This window comes from Nicotiana sylvestris, chromosome 8 (assembly GCF_000393655.2).
Source record: "Nicotiana sylvestris chromosome 8, ASM39365v2, whole genome shotgun sequence".
NCBI classification, from domain to species: domain Eukaryota; kingdom Viridiplantae; phylum Streptophyta; class Magnoliopsida; order Solanales; family Solanaceae; genus Nicotiana; species Nicotiana sylvestris.
Genome location: NC_091064.1, coordinates 155,518,365 through 155,526,222, shown reverse-complemented (window position 1 = coordinate 155,526,222; position 7,858 = coordinate 155,518,365).

Sequence of the window (7,858 nt, the reverse complement as noted above, 5' to 3'; positions counted from 1 at the left end):
TCCAACTATGAAATCCATGGTGATCTTCTCCTAGTTCCACTCGAAAATCTCTATCTGCTGAAGCAAGCCACCCGATCTTTGATGCTCATATTTCACCTGCTGACAATTGAGACACTGAGCTACAAACCCCACTATATCTTTCTTCATTCTCCTCCACCAATAGGGTTTTTCTCAAATCCCCGTACATCTTCGCGGCACCCGGATGGATGGAATACCACGAGCTATGGGACTCCTCTAGAATCAACTCCCGAAGACCATCTACATTGGGCACACATATCCGGCCTTGCATCCTCAATACCCCATCATTACCAATAGTCACATATCTGGAATCGTCGTGATAAACTCTGTCCTTGAGGACAAGCAAATGAGGGTCATCATACTGGCGCTCTCTAATATGATCAAGCAAGGAAGACCGAGAAACAACACAAGCTAGGACTCGACTGGCTCCAAAATATCTAATCTCACAAACTGGTTGGACAAAGCCTGAACATAAACCACAAGATGTCTCTCCCCAACAGGAATAAGTGCAAGATTGTCCATACTCACCGCCTTCCTACTCAAGGAATTGGCCACCACATTGGCCTTTCCCGGATGATACAAAATGTTAATATCATAGTCCTTTAGCAGCTCCACCATCTCCGCTGCCTCAAATTGAGATCCTTTTTCTTGAACAAGTGTTGGAGAGTACAAATCAGTAAACACCTCACAAGACACACCATAGAGATAATGCCTCCAAATCTTCAACACGTGAACAATGGTAGCCAACTCCAAATCGTGAATAGGGTAGTTCTTCTCTTGGGGATTCAACTAACGAGAAGCATATGAAATCACTCTACCCACATGCATCAACACACACCCAATACCAACCCGAGAAGCATCACAATATACCGTATAAGAACCTGAAGTTGATGGCAAAACTAACACTTGGGCTGTGGTCAAGGCAGTCTTGAGCTTCTGGAAGCTCGCCTCACACTCATTCGACCACCTAAAATGAGCACCCTTTTAGGTTAATTTTGTTAAGGGTGATGCAATAGATGAAAATCCCTAAATGAACCGATGGTAATAACCCACCAAACCAAGAAAGCTACGAATTTCTGTGGCTAAGGATGGTCTGGGCCAACTCTGGACCGCTTCTATCTTCTTCGGATCAACCTGAATACCCTCACTAGACACTGCGTGCCCCAAGAACGCCACTATTTTATCCAAAACTCACACTTGGAGAACTTAGCATAAAGTTTCTCCTCTCTCAACCGCTACAATACAAGTTTCAAATGCTCAGCGTGCTCCTCCTGGCTGCGAGAGTACACTAGGATATCATCAATGAATAGAATAATAAACGAGTCAAGATAAGGCTAAAACATGATGTTCATCAAATGCATGAAAGTTGTTAGGGCATTGGTCAGCCCAAAAGACATCACAAGGAACTCATAATGGCCATATCGGGTCCTAAAAGCTATCTTAAGAATGTTTGAGTCCCTGATCTTCAACTGGTGATACCCTAACCTGAGATCAATCTTGGAGAACACCCTCGCTCATTGAAGCTGGTCAAATAAATCATCCATACGAGGCAAGGGATACTTGTTCTTAATTGTGACTTTGTTCAACTACCTATAATCAATGCACATTCTCATAGTGTCATCCTTCTTCTTCACAAATAGAACAGGTGCACCCCAAGGTGACATACTAGGCCAAATAAACCCCTTATCAAGGAGTTCCTAAAGCTGATCCTTCAATTCCTTTAACTTCGTTGGTGCCATACGATCTGATGGAATAGAAATGGGCTTAGTGCCCCGCACTAAATCAATATTGAAGTCAATATCCCTGTCCGATGGCATGCCTGGCAGGTCTGTAGGAAATACATCTAGAAAATCCCTCACCACCGGAACTGAATCAATGGTAGGATTCTCTGTACTGACATCCCTCACAAAGGCCAAATAAGAAAGACAACCCTTCCCAACCATCTGTTGGGCCTTCAAAAATGAAATCACTCTACTAGGAACATAATCCTGCAAACCTCGCCACTCTATCTGTGGCACCCCCGACATAGACAACGTTACCACCTTAGCGTGACAGTCCAGAATAGCATGACATGGAGACAACCAATCCATGCCCAATATCACATCAAAATCAACCATACTAAGCAGCAAAAGGTCAACTCGGGTCTCCAAACCCCCAATAGTCACCATACAAGATCGATATACGTGCTCTACAATAATCATATCACCCACAGGAGTAGACACATGAACAGAGAGAATCGCGGGGCATATCCAAATAATGAGCGAAATATGACGAAACATATGAAAAAGTGGATCCAGGAGCAAATAACACAGAAGCATCCTTGTGGCAAACTGAGACAATACCTATGATCACAGCATCTGAAGAAATAGTGTCTACTCTGGCTGAGAGTGCATAGAAATGGGCTTGACCACCACCTGATCAACCTCCTTCTCTAGGGAGACCCCTAGTTGATTGTCTTCCACCCCTAACTGACTGGGCAGGTGGTGAAGTAACTAGTGCTGAAGTCGATGGTTGACTCCTCTGCTGAGGCAGACCCCCATGAGGATGAGGAAACTTCCTCACATATGCCCCAACTCCCCACACTCATAACAAACCCCTGATGCTGGTGATGGGGATTGAAGGGAACCCCTAGCACCGGGATGACTGGAAGAAGAACCTGGCATGGAGGAGCCCTGAACTGATAGAGAATGGGATGAACCCTAGGCTGGGAGGGCACTAAGTAATGAATGGCCCTGGTGAGAATTGTGAGAAACATGGCCCGATGATGCCTCACGGTGAACTGGGCGAGCTGACTAAGCATGTCTGAGTAGGACGGCCTCTACCGTGCTAGAACTGACCCCCATGAGGAGTACCACCTAAACTATCGGATCCACGAGGCCTCTTGGCCTTCCTCTCCACTTGCTCCTAACGGAGAATTGACTATATGTCCCGAGTAATGTCAAAAATCTCCTCAAAAGAAGCACCAGACACCCCCTCTCTAGTCATAAGAATCCATAGTTGATATGAGAGGCCATCAACGAACCTCCTGATCCTCTTCCTGTCTGTGGGAACCAAGAAGATAGCATAACGAGCTACTCCGAAAACCTCATCTCATACTATGTCACAGTCATATCATTTTCATGCAACTATTCGAACTGCCTGTGCAGCTCCTCTTTAAGGGACTACGGCACATACTTCTTCAAAAAGAGCACGGAGAACTACTGTCAGGTAAGGGGCACTGCACCAACAGGACTGCGCCTCTCATAAGCCTCCTACCAAGTAAAGGCACCCCTAGAGAACTGAAAGGTAGTGAACGAGACCCTACTGGTCTCCAAAATACCTGTTGTACGGAGAATCCTCTAACATTTTTTCAAGAAACCCTAGGCGTCCTCGCCTTCTATACAACTAAAAGTCGGAGGCTGAAGTTTACCAAACCTCTCCAATCTACGCTGCCCGTCATCGGGCATGACTGGTACCACATAATCCTGAGCAGGTGCAACCGGCTAGGCTGGTGGTGCCTCTGGTATCTATAGTCCCTGAACAATTTGCTCGGGTGTACGAGCGGCGGGAGTCTGAGTGCCTCCCCCAGCCTGGGAAGTAGCTGTTGTGGTAGAAATAGCAACCGCCTGAGCAAAACTGGTGCACACGGTCAGAATCTAAGCTAAGGTCTCCTGAAGACCTGGAATAACAATAGGCATAGTCGGTGCCTGGGCTGGTCCTACTGGAGCATCCATAACTGGGACCTGCTCATGAACTGGGGCAACTGGTGGATTTGTAGGTGCTGCCCTAGCTATTGTGCGGCCTTTGCCCCTGCACCTACAATGGCCTCTACTACGACCTCGGCCTCTCGTGGTCCCAATTGGTGGTATTGGTGGACGTCCGTCCTGATCGGTAGCACGTGTCTTCACCATCTGTGAGAGAATAGAATAACAGAAGTTTATTTAACAGAATCAACAGTTTTGCACGACAAGGATTCAAGAATGTGAAGTTTTCCTAAAGGTTCTGCAGCCTCTCGAAGATAAGTACAGACATCTCCGTACCGATCCATGAGACTCTACTAAACTTGCTCATGACTCGTGAGACCTATGTAACCTAGGCTCTAATACCAACTTGTCACGACCCAAACTACCATGTCGTGATGGCTCTTATCGTAGTACTAGACAAGCTAACTTTTTAACAAAAAGAATACAATATTTCATTTTCAAAGATAAATTCAAGCTATTTAGTAGTAAAACTTCATAAAGAAATCCTGAATAACAAAAATGCAAAAAGAAAAGCTCGACATCGGGGTGTCACTAGTCATGAGCATCTGCTACAATCTATCCAAAAAATGTTGAGACTAACACAATCTAGAAATGTAACTACAAATAACTATAGGAAGATAGGAGGGATAAGAGCAGGGTCGCGATCGCTAGTAGCTACCTTGCTAACTCCGAGAAGATCTACAGCTGGAATAGCCAACAGCCGCTACCGGGTCATGATACGCCTGGATCTGCACACAAAGTGTAGGTAGTAATGTGAGTACGCCAACTTAGTAATTAACTAAAGTAAATAAAGGTTGAGAATCAGTGATGAGCAATAAAACATATAAAGTTCATATCATAAAATCTCAATAAAAATACAACAGGCTTTTAAAAGTAAAGTTTGAATCAAATCATTTGTTTAAACCTAGTTCCACTAAAATAATTTGAGGATATCTTTCAACAGCTCTCAAATAGGCTCAATGCAAAGTGAGCAAAAAAATGATGAAATCATAAACCACCCCTCGGCAAAACAACACTCATAAACAGCCCCTCAGGCAAACCTCACAGTCACTCGTACACAGCCCATCGGCCATACCTCACTATCACTCATATACAGCCCCTTGGTCACTCGCACTCAGTAGGTGCCTGTGTTCACTAGGGTGTGCAGACTCCGGAGGGGCTCCTTCAGCCCAAGCGCTATAACAAGCCACATCGTGGCATAAATCAATCAGGCCCTCAGCCTCACTAAATCATGAATCAGTAAAACATGTTGTGGCGTGCAGACCGATACCATAAATATCCTCACAAATTAGGCCATCGACATCACTCAGTCACAAGCCTCTCAAGTCGCTCGGGCTCTCAGTAAAAATAGGGTACTCGGCCCAAAACAACATTTATATGCATCAAAATCGAGTAATAAAGACTAAGTTATGAAATCAATAAGTATAACATGACTGAGTATAGATTTTCAATAAAAAACAGTGAGAGGATATTAAGAAAATGGCCCCTAAGGGTCCAACAGCTCTGGAACAAGGCCCAAAACATGGAATTCAGTCCAATTTATAGAAACGTTTTCCAAAACACATAAGTATCATATAGATTTAACCAAATACGCAACTTTATAGTTGCTACAGGACGGACCAAGTCACAATCCCCAATGGTGCACGCACACACGCCCGTCACCTAGCATGTGTGTCACCCCAAAATTGTAAAACGATACGAAATCTGGGGTTTCATACCCTCAGGACTAGATTTACAATCGTTACTTACCTCAAACCGAACGAAATCCTACTCTGCAATGTATTTGCCTCTCGAACCGGCCTCCAAATGCCTCAAATCAAGCCATAAACAATTCTATACAATCAACACGTGATAAAGGAATCAATCTCATAAGAAAATGCTAAGCTTTAGGTCAAAAGTCAAAAAGTAAACTCAAAAGTCGGGCCCCGAGCCCACGTCTCGAAATCAGACAAAAGCCGCAAAATCAGACAACCCATTCGATTATGAGACTAACCATACTAGTTTCACTTAAATCTAACTTCATATCGGCTTTCAAATCCCTAAAGTTTATTTTATGAAACTCCACCAATTTTTCCCAAATTCCATCCTAAATCACGAATCGAATGATGAATTCAATGATATATTCATGAATATTAGCCAAAACCGAGTTGAAATTACATACCCTGATGAATTTGTTGAAAAACTCTCAAAAAATTATCTTAAACCGAGCTCCCAAAATCCAAAATGTGAAATAAACCCTAACCCTTGCTTATATAGCTCTCTAAACCTTCATTGTGCGTTCCACGAAATTCTGCCGCGGCCGCAGGTCCTGAGCCATTTCCCTCTTGCGGTCCGCATATGTAAGGTCCCGTGGAAATTTCTACTCAAAACCCGAAAGCTCGTAGTGCCAAGTTAGGGATATGTGGTTCGGACCCTTTGGACTGATCTGTGCATTAAAAAGTTAAGGAATAATGTTTTCCAGAAAAGTGCATTTTCGTGGTCCATTATGCAGTCGCATAATAGCTATGCAGACCGCATAGTTTCCGTAGAGTCAGACAGTTTGGTGGTTAATTTTGAGGTCAACTATGCGGCCAATTATGCGATCGCATAATCAATATGCAGGCCGCATAATCATCGCATAATCCCCTTGGGATTTTTGCAAGGAGTAGTTCTGCGGTGCATTATGCGACCGCAGAATAAGTATGCAGACCGCATTCTTTACGCATACCAAGACAGTTTGCTCAAGTTTTTGGGACCATTTTTGCGGTCCATTCTGCGGGCCGCATGTCCATTATGCGATCGCAGAGTGTGTTGGGGCTCATATTTTCTAACTTTTAAAACCCGACCCCATCCCATTAAAAACACCTCCTTAGGTCCCTTTTATGATATTTCTAGTGCAAATAGAGTGAGAAAGAGAGTTCTAGAGGAAGAAACTAACTCTCAATCCCTACCAAATCTTTAAGGACTTTCAAAGTAAAATTTGCTAGGCTTTTCATCCTAAGAGGTAAGAGTTTGTGCCCTAATCTATAACTTCGAAATTTCTATTAAAATAATTGATTAACAAGTGGGTTCATGGCTATAATGATTAATTATCTTGCATGCATGAGTGATAATTGGGTATGGAAAGATTGTGAGTTAAAAAGATGGCAATTGGGGTGTGAGGTGATGAAAATATCTCACAAAAGGGTCCTAAAACCACCATACACACTTAGTGCTTGATAATATGCTCAAATGAGCTATAACCTTAATCATGTCTCTAATTCTTGGTTCAATGTGTAATTTCTCATAAAATAGATCGAAGTTTCTAGGAAATTCCGGAATTGTTGTAAGGATTTAAGGAAAGCTCTATTGAGGTATGTATGGCTAAAAACCCCTCTTCTAAGAAATTGAGCTTCCATGGTATCCATGCAAACATTGTAAGTCCGAACTTTGCTTGATGTAGTACTTGTTATATCAAATGAATTGGTATTGTATGAATATATGTGAACGGTGTGCCTCCATGTGTTTAATGTGCTATTCTTTGTGAAATTGAGATTGTGTGGAGAACACTAACTATGTGCTTAACTGCCTAAATTTAAAGTCGAGGTTACATTATCATTATTATGCCGAACTAGGTGAATTCCTCTATATGCTGACAACTTGAATTGCTCTTGTGTGTGCCTATGACCCTAAATGGCGAGTTAAATGTTGAAAACAAATGGGAATAATGTGGCTTAGTGCCAAGTATGATGTGGTAATTATGGCCCCACGTGCCAATAAACTAATGTATGTGAAACCAAAAATGGAAGTGAAATAATTAATGGAAAAGGGTACATTTTGGTAAAGCGGCCTAGTCGATCGAGCCGTGATCGGACGCCATGATATATACATGGTGGTATTGTGTTGATAAATGAAATCGGAAAGTGAGATGAAATAATGATTGAGGTGTATGTCTCAAAGGAGGCAGCTTAGCTGATCGGGCCGTGATCGGACTCAGCTCAAGAAAGCGGTGGTAATGAGAATGATGATGCAACAATAAGGAATTCCCCAACCTAAAGCTACGAAAATTATGTGGAAGTTATATGATTCTTTTATTTGATGATGTGGTGTCGTTTAAAGCCTTTGATTGATTCTTTGTG